The 18,228-nt window shown below is 42.3% G+C and overlaps 1 protein-coding gene across 3 annotated transcripts in view; it reads left to right on the plus strand.

The window, feature by feature from the left end:
* The window catches only part of HIVEP3 (HIVEP zinc finger 3), a 530,006-nt gene that overhangs the window by 119,550 nt on the left and 392,228 nt on the right, over positions 1-18,228 (plus strand). The gene's annotated exons all lie outside the window — the stretch shown is intronic.

The raw sequence follows: 18,228 nt of genomic DNA on the forward strand, positions 1-18,228 counted from the left end.
CTAGGCCCTTCCTTGAACTTCGGGGGCAGTGGTTGCAGGAAGAGGGTCTGCAGATCTGGTCGCTGGGTGAGCAGCACCGTGGCCCTCTTTCTGGTATACGCTGACGTTTCTGGTAGCCCTTGGCATTGTAACCACAGCAGCCAGGTGCCCACTGGCTACCTGGAGTGCTTCGGTTTTGTTAACTCTGGTGTGCATTTTGGGTGTTACGGGGGGAGGGAAGAGGAAAGAGGGAGAATGAGGTGTTTGCTGAACTGATCTGCATGGCAGTGTTCTCCAGCCCATGTTTATGTGATTATGTAATGATCAGACGTGTGCCCAAACAGCTCCCCACCATCTCCTGGCTCTCCCCCAGACTGAAGAAGTTGGGTGCTACAGTTGTTTAAGACGTCTTTATGTAATTATGTGTATGCTGGGGGCAGGGAGAGAGTGGGGGCAAGGAGGAATAATTCTAGCAACTTAAATGTGAAGAACACAGGTCAGTGATCGTGTGTCCCTCTGAGGACAGTGTGGTATTAGCTCTGGGTCAGTGTTGATCTGAAGACCCTCCTGTGTCTCTTTCAGCCAGTAATTGCTTATCTGAAATTTCATTTGGTAATTTCACCCCTCTTTCACCCTGAAGACAGTTGGACCCAGGAGAAGGACCCCTGCAGGGCCTCCAGTTTCCCAATTCCAGGCAGAAAATGAATCCTGAAGCCAAGGTAATAGGCCAGGTCCCAGCTGTTCTTCATGGTCCTGCTGAGCAGCCAGTGTAGGGAGGAGTTCCTGTCCACTAGGGTGTCACTTGTGCTCTGGGGTTGGGCTATACTGTGGGGCTGAAGAATAGACCTCAGATGCCGTCTGAGCTGTTTGACATATGCTCTTTAAAGTTGTGATGGCTTGCAGAGGCTGGAGCCCCTTTACATAGTTGCATTTAAAGATTGTGGGAGTTTTTTGCAAGGAAGGTGGACAGCTGTCCAACTAAGACACCTGCAGGCAGGAGGAGAGGGTGTGTGTGACACTTAGCTCTCTGCTTCCTCTCCACTCCATCTAGTTAAGGCACCCACAGGATACAGAATTGTTAACAGGGGCCCTCCTGTCACACCCCTGAGCGCCTCAGCCTGGGGCTGTTGGGCAGATTTGTTAATTTGATGGCAAAGTCTGGCCCCTTAAGGCTAAGATTGTTTTTTTGCCCTCAACACCCCAGTGGGTTTGCTTTGAGGGCCAACTACTACTGTGAACTCTGTGGCAGTGGATCAAGATGTGCTCAACTGGCACTATTGTTGAGCTGTCTCCGCCCATTGTGTTTAGTGGCAGCCACCCTCCTTGGAGTGGAGAAGTGTGTGCTGCCTTTGGGTCCTTGCCAAGTGAGCTGTTGAGACATTTAGTGTGTGAAAGGTACAGGCAAGAAGAAGATGCATTTAGTCTGAAGTCCTGGCAGGTTCTAGGACATGATTTGATGAAAGATAACATTAAGAAAGCTGTGTGACAACTGAATAGCATTTAACTTGTCTCTCACTCCCTACTCTGTGAATTCCCTAATGTCTTTAAGGCTCTTTTTTGCCCTCCATCCTGCCCATCAAGGAGTCCCTGACATGCTGTTCTCCATCCTGTTTCCTGTGGAGTCAAAGTGTATTTACAAATCTGCAGATGCACTGGGCGGGCAGGGCTGCAAAACACTGGCTGTATCAACAGGCAGCACTAGCATTCTGGGTCAGACTTGGCCAAAGCCCATGACCAATTTTCTTCCTTATCTGTAAAGTAGGTGTAACCATCATAACCTTACCAAGACCACTGAACTATCTTGAGAAGAAAAATGAGATACGTTTAGTAACATATGCTATGTAGTTGATAGGTATTAGGATAATACCACAACAATCTGGAACTCACATTTACATAATTTCACTTATCCAGTTGGGACCTAGATGGCAAATCAAGAGAAAGGTCATAAGTCCATGAGCTACAGTTTATGAATTTTGATCATTGGAGGAAATTTTATACCCTCTTTCAGGCCTCTGCATTTACTTCAAGTTTTAAGAGGCTTGGTTATTAGTTTGTCAAATGCACCTAGCAAATTGGAAGCAACTGATACTGTACTGTGCAAGGATTATTAAAGCTCTTTTATCAAGTATCAGTAAGAAGTAAGAGTAAAAAACAGAAAAACTAAAAAAAATTTAAAAGGCACAAGAATTCAAGGCATGGAATTCTAAAGCTGATATGAGCATTTAATGTAAGCAATTCAGTGAAATTTTATGTATTTTGATGGATCTTTGGTACTCTGTTTTATAACATAGTAACTGATGCTCACAATGACCCACATGTATCCATAGAAGTTAAAATTATATTTTGTTCATCCAATTTAAAAAGACAGAGTTTTGAAGTATCCCCAAAGGATTTTTTTTTTTTTGCATGATTCTTAGAGAAAAAACTGCAACTATCCATGATAATGGCACCTGTGAGATTTCTGGATAGCCGGTGGCTTACTGGTCAAAATTATATTACAACTATAAAGCCCTGCTGTTGAAATTGAGAACTTTATGATCTTTTGTCAAAATTTATCAGGGAACTACTATGCTACTGTTATTATTAGTGGTTATGTTCTAACATTTAATACTAAAGAAAATACTCATGAACCTCAACCTGTCTTGTTATGATCAGGAAACACACTTAGAGATGTTCCAACTTGATGACTTTAATTCTGGAGTTGGAAGAGACCTGGTGATGGAAAAGATGGAGCAGGAGAGGTAGACCCTACTGCTATCTGTTTCTTACATCTGTGTAGCAAATGTAGACTTACCACTACCCGGATGTTGTTCAAGCTGTCATGGCCACACCCTTATGGTAAGCAATGGTGTTTTTTCAGTTCAGACATCGTGCTGAAAACTGGAAGGTGGCTGAGATACACGAGCAGTGCCAAACTTGGCCTGACCCTCTGACAATGTGTTCAGTTAAAATTTGCTCCAAAACAAAGGCAAGAGGAAAAACAAAAGTAGAGGAAAATAAATGTAGACCCTTTTAAAATAGTATTTTAAAAATTCAATACATATGTGGAAAACGTGAGGACCTAATTAAAAGTCATGGAAGAGTATTTCTCAGTTTCTAGATGTACATACATTCATTGTTTTGGTAACTTACTTGAAAAAATTCTTTAACTAAAAGAAACTGTCAGTAACAGGTTATTGAATATAATCACAAATACTCAGAACTCTCCAAAGGTTCCCTGTATCTAATTGTAATATGATGGAGAAAAGGTATTCCCTGAAGTCCCAGAGGGCTTGGAAGGCAGAGGAGGTGAGGCATGGTGGTGGGAAGTGACTGAACCACACTATCCAGAGGACTGCCCTGTTGGGAGGTTTCACAGTTGGAAATATGTGCTTGGGAGGCAGGACAACAATGGAAGTGGTGAGTACATGACTGATGGGTCTCCCCTCCTCATTACTAAGTGTTTTTGAAATGCCAGGTGCAGCTGGAATTCTTGTGGATAAAGGGGGAAGCTTTATATCTAAATATGAAGTAGGGGTGATCTGAAAATGCCCTTCAGATTTGGGGAGCAAAGCCAGGGAGAAGTATAGGGAAGCTAGTCTCAGAAATCTTGAGATCTCTGAGCATCGGTGGACCCTTGAATTGGGGTTTAGGATCAACTTTTTAAACATGTGTTATGTATGAATAACTGAGATCCAAAGAAAAGCTAATAAACAAATAGTAGAAAGATATGGAAAAAATAAAAGCAGTGTTATAAACACACGATATGCTCCTCCGAATCTCAGTCACCAATTTTAGTCTATTGAGTCATTCATTGGACTTCCAGGCTTAGCATTAGATGTTGAAACTATCTTAAGATCAGAGGAGCTGGATACAGTGGCTCATGCCTGTAATGCCAGCTGCTCAGGAGGCTGACACAGGAGGATCACTTGAGCCCAGGAGTTTGAGATCAGCCTGGGCGACATAGCAAGACCCTGTCTCAAAAAAAATAAAAATAAAATTATGGACATGGTGGCTCACACCTGTAATTCTAACTACTCGGGAGACAGAGGCGGGAGGATCTCTTGAGTCCAGGAGTTTGAGCCTGCCATGGGCTATGATCACATCACTGTACTCCAGCCTGGACAATAGAGCAAATATGTCTCTTAAAAACAAAAAGATCAGATATGCCCTGATAAACATGAATTGATTGGATTTAAATAGAAGAAGAATTTTGAAATCCTCCTCCATCAAAATTCTATACAGTAGACGCTTGACATTTTCAGTGGATACATCTCAAGCGCTTGGCAAATCCCCAAGTTTGCAAATGCAGAAATATTTGCATAGGCTCTTGACTTCCTCCTGAATCAGGTTCCAGTCCAGAGTGAAGAGGTTCCCATGACTATTCACAGGCTACCAATTATTTGCCTTTTCAATTTGCACTCAAGGAAATTAAGTTTCTTTCACCTCCAGAGAGTTTCTGTTTCCCTGGTGGCATCTTGGGATGGGGTTACTGGGTCTTTGAGAAGACTCCCTCTCTAGCTAAGTGACTTGTTCTTTGCTGTGGCTTTGCAACATACAGTTCACATTTGTGCTCCAGAGAAAAGACAAATTGCCATGTGGTGTGGCTATTAGGGGTTGTTCACAAATAACTGAAAAAGTGTTGAATCGACAAGCATCTGCTGGGTTTGCTAAAAAATTGCACATGTGTGCAGCCCCTCAAACTCCCCCCAATTCCCTGGCCCTCAGTATACACTTAATACAGTGTTAGAAACTTCCCCTGACTGTCAGCAAATCTTGATGAGGGGAATTGGGCGTAGCACAGCTGAAGCGTCTGGTAAAGAACTTAAAATGAGAGCATCACCATTGAAATCTTAGCAAGAGAAGCAGAATATAGTCATTTGCTCCATGCCCTCATTTTGAAGATTTCAAAATTTGAGAAAAAAACCCACTATGATTATGATTGTATCAAATAAAGGAGCCAGAGCATAATGTGCCCTGGAGGTTGGGCCTTGCTGTACCTCGCTGGAAAGATTCTCACAAGAATGTTTTGGAGTGGTCTGGGGAGAAGCTCTTAGAATTTTAAGTGGGTTTAAGAGCACACCAATTACAATTGAGGAGAGCATCTTTGCCCAGCAACTAGAAAAGATATGGCAGGAACTGCAGCAATTTGGTATGAGAGTTTCTTATTAAATTTGTGTTGTGACCATCTTTTGAAATAACTTTAATGAAATAGCCCCTAGATGCAAACGAATGCTTATAAACTGTGTAGAAAGGTCTAAAGAATAACATTATGACTAACACTTATGTACTCACCAGTCAATTTGAGAAAAAGAATGTTACTTGAACCTTTGACATCCCCTGTGTACCTCCCTCCACCCTATCCCATTCCCTCTCTTCTCAGAGATTACCATCTTCTGGACATTTCTGTACCTTTTATTCCCCTATGCTTTTCTTTATTGTCTTATCTTCTTGCATTTGTATCCCTAAACAATATATTGTCTAGTTATGCGTGTTTGTGAACTTCATATAAATGGAATCACACTGTTTTATTCTTTTGTTCTTAATGCTCACGTTTAGTCCATGCACACCACACCAGTAAGGCTCACTGGTTGACAAACAATGGGAATATTTCCTTATCAGTTGGTAAGTTGCTGCTTACCTGGGTCCTTCCCAGGTGCTCCTATGGTACTTCTCCAAGTCCACTCCTTTCTAAAGGGATTACACCTGGCATGGCAGGGGGTCTTGGGTACCAGCTCTGGCACTAGGGCTGGGACTTCATTTGATTGGACTCTGTACCAACTGGTTGTTAAATGTTTTGTCCTGGATTCATTCACATTGTTGGGTGTAGCTGAAATTTTTTCATTTTGCTGAACCATAATATTCCATTGAATGAATATATGGCAGTTTATATGTCTATTCTATTATTAATGAACACTTAGCTTATTTCCAGTATTTTGCTATTATAAATAGTGCTGCTGTAAACATTTTTTTTCAAGTTCCCTGCTAAGTATGTGTGTAAGTTTACTTAGGGAATACACATAGTAATAAAATTACTGGCCACAGACTATGGGCATTTTCAATGCTGCTAGGATAGTTCAGAATTTCTATGGTGTCATATGAGTTTCACTTTAATCAAAAATTAATTTCCAATGTGTTTAACCAATTTCTATATCCAGCTGCAATTTCTCCTACTGCTCTCTAATCTTGCAAACACTTTATATTTTGTAGGATATTGTCAAAAACTTTTGCCCATCTTGTGGATGTGTAACAGTATCTAATCTGCTTTCAATTTATATACATTTGATTACTAAAGAGGGTCAGTATCTTTTCATACGCTGTTGACCTTTTGGATTTTCTTTTTTTGTGAAGTACCTCTTTAAGCCTTTTGCCCATTTATTTGAAAATTGGGTAGTTTACATCTCTCTTATTTATTTGTAGGAATTCTTTATATATGCAGGAGACTATTTCTCTGTGTTGCCAAAATACCTTCTCTTTATTTGTGTTATTTTTTCTCACCATCTTTTTTAGTATCTTTACAGTGGCAGAAATTCTTAATTTCAATGTAATAAAATTTATCAATCTTTCCTTTATCATTGAACATTTTGTGTCTTTTAAAGGACATCCTTAAGGACAGTTCTTGTATTGTCTTCTAAACGTTTAAGCTTTGCCTTTCATGTTCAACGTTTTCCCTTGAGAATGAGGGTTTTTATGGATTTGGTATTCCTTATTAGGATAAGGAACTACTCCTGTTCTGTAGTTTGCAAAGAGCTTTTTTTCTTTCAAATTATATACATGGATGTTTATTAAATACTTCCTCTGCATTTATTGAGATTTATATAATTTTTTTCTTTAATTTGTTAATATCTGGTAAACTAATTTTCCAATGTTAACTTAACCTTGCTTTCCTAGAATAAACCTGACTTGGTTGTAATGGGTTCATTTCTTATACATTGCTAGGTTTTTTTGCTAATAAAATTTAGAAGTTTTATATCTATCTTCATGAGTGTGTTGTACTGTAATTTGCACTTCTTATCTTATCCTTGGCAGGGTTTTGTATCATGGTTTTGCTGAATTTGTAAAGTAAGTTATAGAATATTTCCTCTTTATCTGTTCTCAAAAAAAGATTCTGTGAGGCTGGAATTCTTTCTTTCCTGAAGATTTTTAACCTCTGATTCAATTTCTTCAATAGATCATGGGTATTCAGGTTTTAATTTTTTTCTTAAATCAATATTGGTAAATTAGATTTTTCTAGAAATTTATCCATATTATCTGACTTTTCAAAATTTTTACCTTGAAGCTACTTATAAGATGCTGTTATTTTTTAATGTTCTGTGGGATCTGTGGTTATGTCCACTTTTCATTTGTAATACCTTCTATAATTTTGTTAAATGGTCTTTTAAGAATTTTCTCAATGTTATTAGAGACTATCTCTAATCCTTGACTTTGTGATCCTCTCCATCTTTTGTTTTCTAGTTTATGAATGTCTATACTAATTTTTATTATTTTCTTCCATCTAACTTATTTACATTTGAGCTATTTTTCTTTCTTAACTTTTTAAGGTAAGTGTTTGGCTTTTTAATTTTCAGGCTTTTTTCCCCATTATGAGCATTGTAAGCTACACAATATTTACTCTAACTTCATATATTTTGATATGTAATATTTGTATATAATTTGTTTCTGAGTACTTTATAATTTTCACTATGATTTATTCTTTGACTTATGACTTAAAGCTGTGTTTCTTTTTAATCCTCTGAATGTTTGTTTAGTTTTCTTATTATCTTTTTGTTACTAATTTCTAACTTAATTGCCTCATGGTTGTCAAATATTGTTTGAGTGCTACCCAGCCTTTTAAATTTATTGAAGCTTACTGTAAGGCTTGGTATGTGGTCACTTTTCATAATGTTCTGTGGATCCTACCATTGTTAGATGCAGTGTTCTATGTAACTCTATCAGGTCAAGCTTCTTCACTGTGTTGTCCAAGTCTTTTATATCGTTACTGATTTTTGTATGCTTGTTCAATCAGTTACTGAGAGAAGTATTATAATCTCCCACTATGATCGTAGATTTTTCTGTTTCTTCTTATGGTCTGTCAGTTTGTGTTTTATATGTTTTGAGCCTTTGTTATTAGGTACCTATAGGTTTGAATTGTTTTATCTTTCTGGTGAATTGAATCTTTTATAATTAAGCGAAACTTGTTTCCTTAGTAATTCTTTTAGTCTTAAAGTCTATTCTGATTAATATTAATGTAGGTCTACCAACTTCATTTTGGTATTTTCCAATAGAGCCTGAAGTACAGCTTTTAGAATTTTCTTTATTGAGGGTCTGTTGGTGACAACTTCTTGATTTTGTTTGCTTGCAAATACACTATTTTTCCCCTTGTTTTTGAGAGAGGTTTTTACTGGGTAGAATTAGGGTAGAATTCTAGGTTGCCAGTTATTTTCTCTCCAACACAATGAAGATATTATTCAACTGTCCTCTGTTTCCATTGTTGCCTCTAAAATCTACTGTCTTGTCTACAGACAAGAGTGTCTCCTTTGAGAATAATCTGTGTTTTCCTTCTGGTTCCTTTAAATTGTTTGGTGTTCTATAGTTTCACAAAGCGTATCTAGGTATATATTTATTTTTATTTCTCATACTTGGTATTCATTGGAGTTCCTGGATCCATGTGATAGTATCCTTTATGTTATGGGAAATTCTTATCCTGTCTCCTCTTCCCGTGAGGCCACAAAAGATAAAAGTGAAGGTCACTTTGTTGGCTAATGTCTTCAAGCTAGCTTCAGGGATTGGCTCTTATACTAGGCTTCAGATTTTGCTTAGTTTTTGCTCACTGAATACATCTTACTAACTTGCCAGCTCATCAGTCATTTCAAAAGATGTTTTTCTATAGTATCCAGTTTGCTTAGTGTTTTCAGTAGAGTTGGCTACATATTGAATCCACTATGGTTCAGAAAATGAAAGTCTATAAGGTTTTATTTAATACCACAATAAACCTTAACACTTGAAACCATGAAAGACTATGCCAAGTCTATTAACAGAATGTATATATCCACATGTATTTATTATAGTGACTAGTTTATTTAATGATTCATTCAATGATACTATGTTCTTAGTAATGTAACCCATACATGTTCTTTCCAGGCTAAGATAAAAGACAAGTTGGTGCTAGTGGATTGGGTAGGGGTGCTTTAAACCTGCCAATAAGAGTCTTACTAGAATAGAAGTGAATGATATTGAGTAGATATAGGTAGTTTAGCCTTTAAATGCAAAAGTATATCAGGTACTAGGGAGTTAATTATTCTTTCTTAGTAAATTGAGAAAGCTGATGGATTTTTGGCCGATTTTCAGTTCTACACATTGGCAATTCTGCTTTAACAGGTTATTTCTCCCGAAACAGCTTTTATTCCAAACCTGGAACAGAGTGAGTTAGGATTAGAGATGGTCTCTTTCCTCTTCCACTTACTAGATGCCCAGAACCACTCACTTTTTTCTCTTATGGATGCCTATTTTTTTTGTTTTGTTTTGTTTTGTTTTTGCTTATTTCTGTCTTGGGCCAGAGTTGTACCCTCCTATCTCTCCAATCTCCAGTTTTTATAGAATTATAGGCTTCACCACCTGGAGACCAGCTCTCTTTTGGAGAAATAAAAAGTGAAAGCATCTAGTTCTCCAATACTATCTCTCTCAATTTCCAACAAACAGGACTTGGATGGCAGCTGGCATCCCCAGCTCCCCTTCCATTGCCCATGTGTCTGAGTTGCGCTTGGCTGAACTCACCTTCCATGCCTCTTGGCCAAGGGACTTTATAAACTCTCTTTGTCCAAGAGGTTTCCGACTGATAACTCTGATGTGGTTTACTGCCAGGCCAGCGGGTCCTGCTGCTCACTTCTTGGTGTAACTTCTGTGCAAGGGACAGTTGGGTTGTCATTGTTCTCTTCCCTTCCTGTGAGCCTACTAGTGGTGGGGCACAGCAGATGGACATTCTGGCTGCCATGGGCCTCCCGCAGGCCCAGGGGAGGGAACCGTGCCAGTCTCACGTTCTTTTCCCATTACTGCTGCTTCTTTGCCCTGTTAACCTCTCTGTTCACTTCTCATCCAGCGAGAGGTGAACCTTCATATGGGTGCACCTCATATGGGTGCTGTCTTAGGTAGTCATGTGGGCACTGGTTGGTGAAGGGTTCCCTCTTTTACCATTTTTCCCAGAGTTCAAGGTGGTAAGAGCTCACCTTGCTGCTACCACAGAGTAGTAGGGCATTGGCTTCCTCTGTCCTCTCTACCTCCTTTTCTCTCTTACTGTAGCCCCTCTACCCTACCCCTGTCCCTAACTATCTTGGAGAAAACAATTCAGGGGTTATCAAGGATTACAAGGAAGGAACATGTTTTTCTTGGACAAAGACAAATGACCTCTATCCCTCCCAAAGCCGAGTAGTTTTTGGAAAGGCACTTCCTCTTTTTAAATCTAATATATGCATCCTTTCTACCTGGGAGGCAGAAGCCACAGAGGGGTCCAATGAGAGCCTTGCGGGCTTGCCAGTCTTCTCTGTGGGTCACTGGCTGGTTTTGCAGAACATCTGCCCCTCTGAAGCAGGCTGAGAACCAGTCTGCCTGGGGGTCTGATCATTTCCACTAATTTGTAATGGCAGTGCTGGAAACACTTGCAGCTCAGGGGCCTGTCACCTAGGCTTGGCTTGGAAAAGGAGGTGGTAGACTTTGAGGAGAGACAGAAAGGAGGGAGAGAGAGAGAGAGAAAAAAAAAAAAAAAGGAAAGGGGGAAAGAAAGAACAAGGAACAAAAACAAGTAAAGGAAGCAGAACATATGTAACTCTCACCGTTAGCTTCAGAGCATAGCACAGTTCACTTTTGACTGCATGACATCAAGTCTCTTGTTAAAATATTTTCTAAATTGAGTATAATTTACATGTAATAAAATTCACCTTTTGAAGTGTACAATTTAATGAGTTTGACAAGTATCTGCACCAGTGTAGCCATCACCACCATCAAAATATAGAACATTCCCATCATCCCTTAAAGTTTCTTCATGCCTGTCACACTTAGTTCATCCCTCCTACCCCCATCCCCTTGCAAAACTCTGTTTTCTAAAACTAGAGTTTTGCCTTTCCTAGAATTTCATATGGCTAAAATCATAAAATATGCACCCTTTTTGCTTCTGGCTTCTTTCTCTTAGCATGGTGCTTTTGAGATTCATCCATGTTGTGTAGATCAGCAATTCATTATTTGTGTGGCTGAATTGTATTCCATTGTCTGGATATGCCACAGGATTTTTTTTTTTCAGACAGAGTCTTGCTGTGTTGCCCAGGCTGGAGTGCAGTGGTGCGATCTCAGCTCACTGCAACCTCCACCTCCCAGGTTCAAGTGATTCTCCTGTCTCAGCGTCCTGAGTTACAGGGACTACAGGTGCATGCCACCACGCTTGGCTGATTTTTCCTATTTTTAGTAGAGACCGGGTTTCACCATGTTGGTCAGGCTGGTCTCAAACTCCTGACCTCATGATCCACCTGCCTTGGCCTCCTAAAGTGCTGGGATTACAGGCATGAGCCACCGCGCCTGGCCACCACAGATTTTTTATCCGTCCACCTGTTGATAGAAATTTGGATTGTTTCCAGATTTGGGCTATTGTAAATGAAGCTGCCACGAACACTCACATGCAGGTCTTTGTGCCTCCTCAGCTCTCCTAGGTGAACTCCTTTAGGTGCACATTCTGTCTATCCTTGTGCCTGCTAGCCTGTCACCAGGTGGGTACTTCTGTTTTTCTTCCTATGAGTGAGCATCAGATAAGAATGGGATTTTGGATGCCACCACCTGTGCTAGTCCCTAGCAGTCACTTAGACTGTACTATATTCTAATTGTCTGTTGACCTGTTTGACACCCTCACTAAGCTAGAGACAATTTGGCATAGAAATTAAGAGCACAGGGTTCAAATCCCAACTCTGTCATATACTAACTGTGTGACCTTGGACAAGTTACTTAACCTCTATGTGCCTCAGTCTCCTCAGCTGCAAAGTGAGGATAACAGTACCTATGTCATGGGATTGTGAAATCAGATAGATAGATAGACAGACATACTTGGCCTATAGGGAATACTATGTTGTTGAATGACTGGACAAGAAGTAGTATCAGGGTCTGGAATGCACACGTCAGATCCCCTTTTAACAGCTCATAATGGCACTGGAACTGTCTCCATCAACTGCTCTGTTGCCTGGCACCCTGGCACCCCAGTTCCCACTGGATGATAAACACTGCCTTAACACTGCATGGAGAGTGCTTGTTTCCTTTGTCACCTGCTAGCTCTTCTTCCAGCTCAGATGCTGGCTGCCCCCTCCTGCTGCTTGAGCTAAAGTTCTGTTTCTGTTTCCCTGAATGTCTGTTACTCTGAAAAACATAACTATAAACTATAAGGGATCCCACCTGTTTGCTTTGTTCCTTCTCTCAGTTGTGGGTCCAGACATATCAACTATGTAGGAAGCAAGGCCTAGAGAGGCCCCACCTACACTCTTAAATCCTTATACCCTAGTTCACAAAAATCTTCATGTTCCACAGGGCTAAAAGCCCTATGTTGACTAGAGAGACGGCAAAGGAACCACAGGTTCAGAAATATTTTTCCTGCAACTCTATCAAGAATGTAACTGTCAGGGCAGCCTTCATCACAGCCAGGGTTGTAGATGCTCATCCCGCTTCTGCAAGCCAAGGGCCAAGGACCCTTGTGGATGGCAGCTCTCTTATTAGGATGGGGGATTGGAGGTCCTTGAGGGCAGAGATGGAAACAAAGATTTAACCTCACAGCCCTTAATCCAGAGAAGCACTTCCTGGGTCTGGCCATTTTCTCTCTTGAAGAATAACATGACTGTGGACCAGGGTGATCAAAAGAACTAGAGAAATCAAAATGCACGATTGATCTTTGATACTCACCAAAGTGGGGCATAAACTACAATGAATGAAGTTTCAAGTACAATCCTCTGTGGGCCTGTGGGAGGTGTTTCTAGAGTCTGGGAACTCCAAATGGTACCATATCACGGCCTCCTTTTATGGCGCACTCTGTGTAAAGCATGGTGGTAAGCACCTTCCATGGATAGTCTCCCTTAATTCCACTTCTGGGAGTAGAAGATGATCATTTTACCTTACAGCAGTAGGTCTCATCAGGGGGTTCTGATTTTGTTGGTCTGGGCAAGCCCTGGGTATTTGGACTTTTAAACACTCCCCCAGTGATTTTAATGTGCAGCCAAGGTCAGGACCTCTTTTACAGTCAAGGGAATTGAGGCTTCAGAGGTCAAAGTCACTGGCCCGGGGGTCACCAAGCTGTGTGGGGAGGCACAGTTAGAGCACAGGCCTGTGTGACTGCATTGTTTGATCCTGGGGCCCTCCTGCTGCTGCCAATCAGAAAATGGTCAGGACCAGGCACGGTGGCTCAGGCCTGTAATCCCAAGACTTTGGGAGGCCGAGGTAGGCAGATCACTTGAGGCCATGAGTTCGAGATTAGTCTGGGCAATGTAGCGATACCCCATCTCTACTAAAAATGTAAAAATTAGCTGGGCATGGTGGCACATGCCTGTAATCCTAGCTACTCAGGAGGCTGAGGCATGAGAGTCACTTGAACCCAGGAGGTGGCTGCAGTGAGCCAAGATTGTATCACTGCACTCTAGCCTGGGTGACAGAAAGAGACTGTCTCAAAAAAAAAAAAAAAAAGAAAAAAAAAGGAAAATGGTCAGCACTGGCTCCAGCGTGCTGGGCAGGAAATGGTCAGTAGGGATGCAAAGATGCTGATGGCTTTCCCAGTGCATCCTTGCTGACCCAATGCTCTTTAAGAGGCAAGCATGTGTGTACTCTGAGTCTAAACGGCTCCCTGGACAGAAAGCCATCAGCCTTAGCTCCTGGCCAGCTCAACAGAGGAGCACACCACCCAGCTGCCCATCAACTCTTGGTTCAGTCTTAGCTTGGTTGCATCTGGCTTCAAGAAACAAGGACAGATGCTTTTTGATTTCTTTTCTAATGTCACCTCATAACCAGGCATAAATGTCTTGGTCCCTCCTGAGGAGAGAAAGGTAGGACAAGTCGGGCAAGTGTGGTCTTTTATAGCCTCACCTCCAGTAATAATTGCAGAATAACAAGGCCTGAGTGCTCACTGCATTCATCAGCACCACACTAAGGACCTTGCACACATCACCTCCTGTTACCTTCACAGGAATCTTGTGAAGTAAAGACTCTTAGTATCTCAATTTTTCAGATGGGGAAACTGAGGCACAGAGAGTCTGGCAGCAGAAATGGGAGTGATCCTAGGCAGTTGCTGAGCCTGGCTCAACTCTTAATCATCATCCTATGTGACCTCCATAGGTCTGTTTTTGCCTTGTTCTTGAATTGTTTCAGGAGCCCCATCTAGTTCCCAGCCTGAAAATCAGCTTTGAGCAAGGGAGATGCTGCTTCATTTCTAGCACAGAGTTGGATCCATAGCAGGTGTTCAGTAAATGGTAGTTGGTAGATGTATTTTATTTTATTTCAATTGATTTTATTTCTCCAGATTCTACAATATCACAGTACTGTGATAATAATAAACATGTCCCAGGAATGTAACCCAAGTTGTCCAGTTTTTTATGTTTTGACTTCTAAGTATTTCTAAATACTCTCCATACTCTCTTAATTGTTGTGTCACATTCACTTTTAGTAGCTGTGCTACGTTCACACCGTATAGTTGTCCAAAAAGAGCACTTCTCTGCACTGTAAGAGCCTCGGTGTCTTTCTTTGAAGGATTCTTTACCGGAATAGAAACTGAAATGATTCTAAATGGTAGCTATCCCTGCACCGTCCAGGCCTTCAGAATCAAGTGGTTTGTTTGGTGTGCCCTTCCAGGGTAATCCATAAAAAACTCTATCCCAATTTAGTAGCAGATATTGCTGGCGCTCTGCTCAGATGGCGTTGGATCACTTTGGCCACTTCTGTGTGCCCATCCTGCAGCTTCTGTAGCCTCTGTTTCTAAAGCTTTGCCCCATCGCCTTCTTCAAAGGATTACCCTCTTGCCAAGAGAGTTGGAGTGGCTGGGAGTTTCTGTCCTGGCCATGACAGTCTGTAGCCAATATTAATTAGAGTGGGAATATGAAAGGTCAGCCACCTTGCCCTGGCAGTTGGGGGTGGGGGTGTACAAACTTGGAGGAGGTTCGATTTACATTCCAGGACCCTCCCTGGGGTCAGGCTGAGGCTGGGATGTGGCCTGAGGTCATGCTTGGCTTGGCCTCTCCCCTCTCTGTCCTGCTTCTCCACTCTCCTACCGACCACTCTGGGGACATTTCTTCAATGAATCACTCATCTAGGAATCCTTATCTCAGGATTTCCTTTGGGGGAACATGACCTAAGTGAAAGCAATGTGGGCCGGATGTCTTTCAGACCAGAAAATGCCTCAAATTCTCTTTTAAGCATTCCTTTTAGTGTCCAGGATTCTGCCCTAAGCCTCCACTTAAACTGGGGGTCCCACTTCCCAGGGACACTAACCCACCCCTCCTCCTCACCACTGGCTCATTCCTGTGGGTAGTTTCTGGGCTTTGCAGCTCTCCTCCTCCTCACTTCTTAGCCAGACTTTACTCTGCTTCTGTTTCATTCATTCAATACCCAACAGGTATTGAATCCCTGTTCTGTGTCAAGCATCCTCCTAGGTGCTGGGGTACAGCTGTGAATAGAGCAGACAAGGAGCTCACCCTAACAGACCTTAAGGGAAGAAGGCAATTCACAAGTAAACAAAGAAGCAAGACAGCACACATTAGGATAATGGCTGTGAAGGAAATAGGCTAAGCGAGTGGGGCTAAGCAAGTGGGGTGCGAGTGAGGCAGCCTCCTGGGCTGTGTGCATGGTGTCACCTCCCTCCTCCGCTTCAGCCCTTGCATGCCCAGCCACACCTGCTCCTGAAAAGAGCATCTCTGACCTGCATCTTAATAAATGCCAGTGACATTGTCCTAACTTTGTCTTTCTTGCCCTCTGAGTGGCATTTTGTGAAGTTTAAAACTCTGCATCTTGTTTTCTTCCCTGGGCTTCTGAGGCACCAGCCTCTCCTGGTTTTCTCCCTGCTTTTCAGGCTTCTCCTGCATAGCCTTCTCTGCTGCCTCCACCACCCCTCTGGCTGCCTCCACCACCCCTCTGCTTGGCTATTGAGGATCGCAGCTCCCTAGACTTGGTCTGAGGATTTCTCTTCTTACAATGTAGTCTTCCCCTAGGTGAAGGTGTCACCTCCCCTGGTGTTAGTTTCCATGCATCTCATCTGGACCCCTCTTTGGAAGAACTGACTGTAAATGCAGCCCCCTTCTTAGCATCTCCACTTAGATGACTCAACACACGCATAACTCGGCTCAGCACCTTCCCACATGCATGACCAACCCACACCCCAGCCCCTTCCTCAGCCTGTGAGTCTCTCCTCTTCAGATGCACCCTGTCTTAGGAAGGGGCACCACTGTCCCCCAAGCTGCTTGGGCCAGAAGCCGGACTTCACCCTCTCCTCTCCACCACCTGTTACACTTAAGCTGTCACCAAGTCCTGTGCATTCCTCCTCCTAAGGACGAGTGCATGAATCCATCCACTTATCCATCCTGACGTCCACTCCCTCTCCAGGCCACCATTGCTTGACTGCTGCAGGAGATTCCTCACCGGTCCCCCACATCCTGCCTTGACCCTTCCAGAATGTTTGCATGGGCCCTAATCATGTCTGTAATTTCTTGGTGAACTAAAGATAATTGAAAATTCTTCCCAAGGTATGCACCACCCCAGGCGATGGGCCCTGCCTACTTCTCCAGCCTCACCTCCAGCCACTCCCCTTTCTCCCTCTCCTTCAGCCTTCCTAACAGATGATTCATTCCCAGTTATGGCCTTTCCACACACATTTCCTTTTTCCTGGGAAGCTTTTTAGGGAGGCCCATATGTGTGAAGGCTGCTTTCTTTTTCCCTGAAGTGCTCTGATCACCATTGGGATGTGGGGTGAAAGATACCACCACTGCCTCTCTATTCCCTCTCTACTGGGAAATTTGGAAGAGATCTAGGTGGGAGCACAGGGAGTGGGGAGAGGGAAGGGATAGAGAGGCCCAGCCCAGGGAGAGGCAATAAGGGGGTACGTTGTCTGAAGAGAACGTAAAAGCAATAATATAATAAATGAAGTCTGTTAGATTTTGACTCTCACCTTGCACCAAAAATTCTAAAACCTGTTGATGCAAAATACTCTACCCCCAAGGGAGGATTGCTCCCTCCTCTTCCGTCCACTGGATGTGAGAATAACTCTTGGGAGTCTACCAAGTAATAGCAGCAATAACTGTCATTTACTGACCACCCAGTACCAGGCACTTTGTTAGCTATGTTAGGATTCTCATCACATTAAATCCTTATAGCAGCCCTGTAGTACAGGGCTTGTGGGACCCACTTTAAAGGTGAGGAAACTGAGATTAAAGAGTAAAGCCGGCACAGGCACATCTTGAATTGCTGGCCAGGAAACCCTGCCCATGGGCAGCTATTCTTAAGCAGGGAGCTGGCTGCATTGGCCTGGGCAGAGAAGGCTTTCTGAGATATATATATATGTATTTTATTTTTTTTTCCCTTCAGAATAACTCTCACAAGCACTGGACTTCCAATAAATCTGCTTTAGGGCAGGGCTTTGTAATTCAACATGAACCCTGAGATGCTCCAGATTCTGCTGACAGGGGAGAAGATCATGGCCTGAGAATGTTTTGGTTCAGGGACAATAATGTAGATTTGGAGAAAGATCAGGCTGGACTTGAATTCTAGACCTACTACTTACAGGATCTTGGGCAGATTATTCTCAGAGCCTCAGTTTCCTCTCTTATAAGCTGGGGGGTAATAATAGTACTTCATAGAGCTACTAGGAGAGTTAAATGATTCAATGAAGGTGACACTTTCATGAGCATGCTCATTAGGTGATTAGACTCTATAATGCTTATTAAGCTCATGGCAGATTAAATGATGTATAATGGATGTGTGACAATCAGCTGACATCAGGAGTTCAAGACCAGCCCGGCCAACGTGGTGAAACCCCGTCTCTACTAAAAACACAAAAAATTAGCTGGACGTAGTGGCGGGCACTTGTAATCCCAGCTACTCGGGAGGCTGAGGCAGGAGAATTGCTTAAACCTGGGCAGCAGAGGCTGCAGTGAGCCGAGATTGCACCATTGCACTCCAGCCTGGGCAACAAGAACGAAACTCCATCTCTAAATAAATAAATAAATAAAATAAAAACCAGACATTTGACAAATGTTTGTTTTCTTCCACATAAACATCATCAGGAGAGTATAAACGTTA

This window comes from Pan paniscus, chromosome 1 (genome assembly GCF_029289425.2).
Source record: "Pan paniscus chromosome 1, NHGRI_mPanPan1-v2.0_pri, whole genome shotgun sequence".
Classification (NCBI taxonomy): Eukaryota; Metazoa; Chordata; class Mammalia; order Primates; family Hominidae; genus Pan; species Pan paniscus.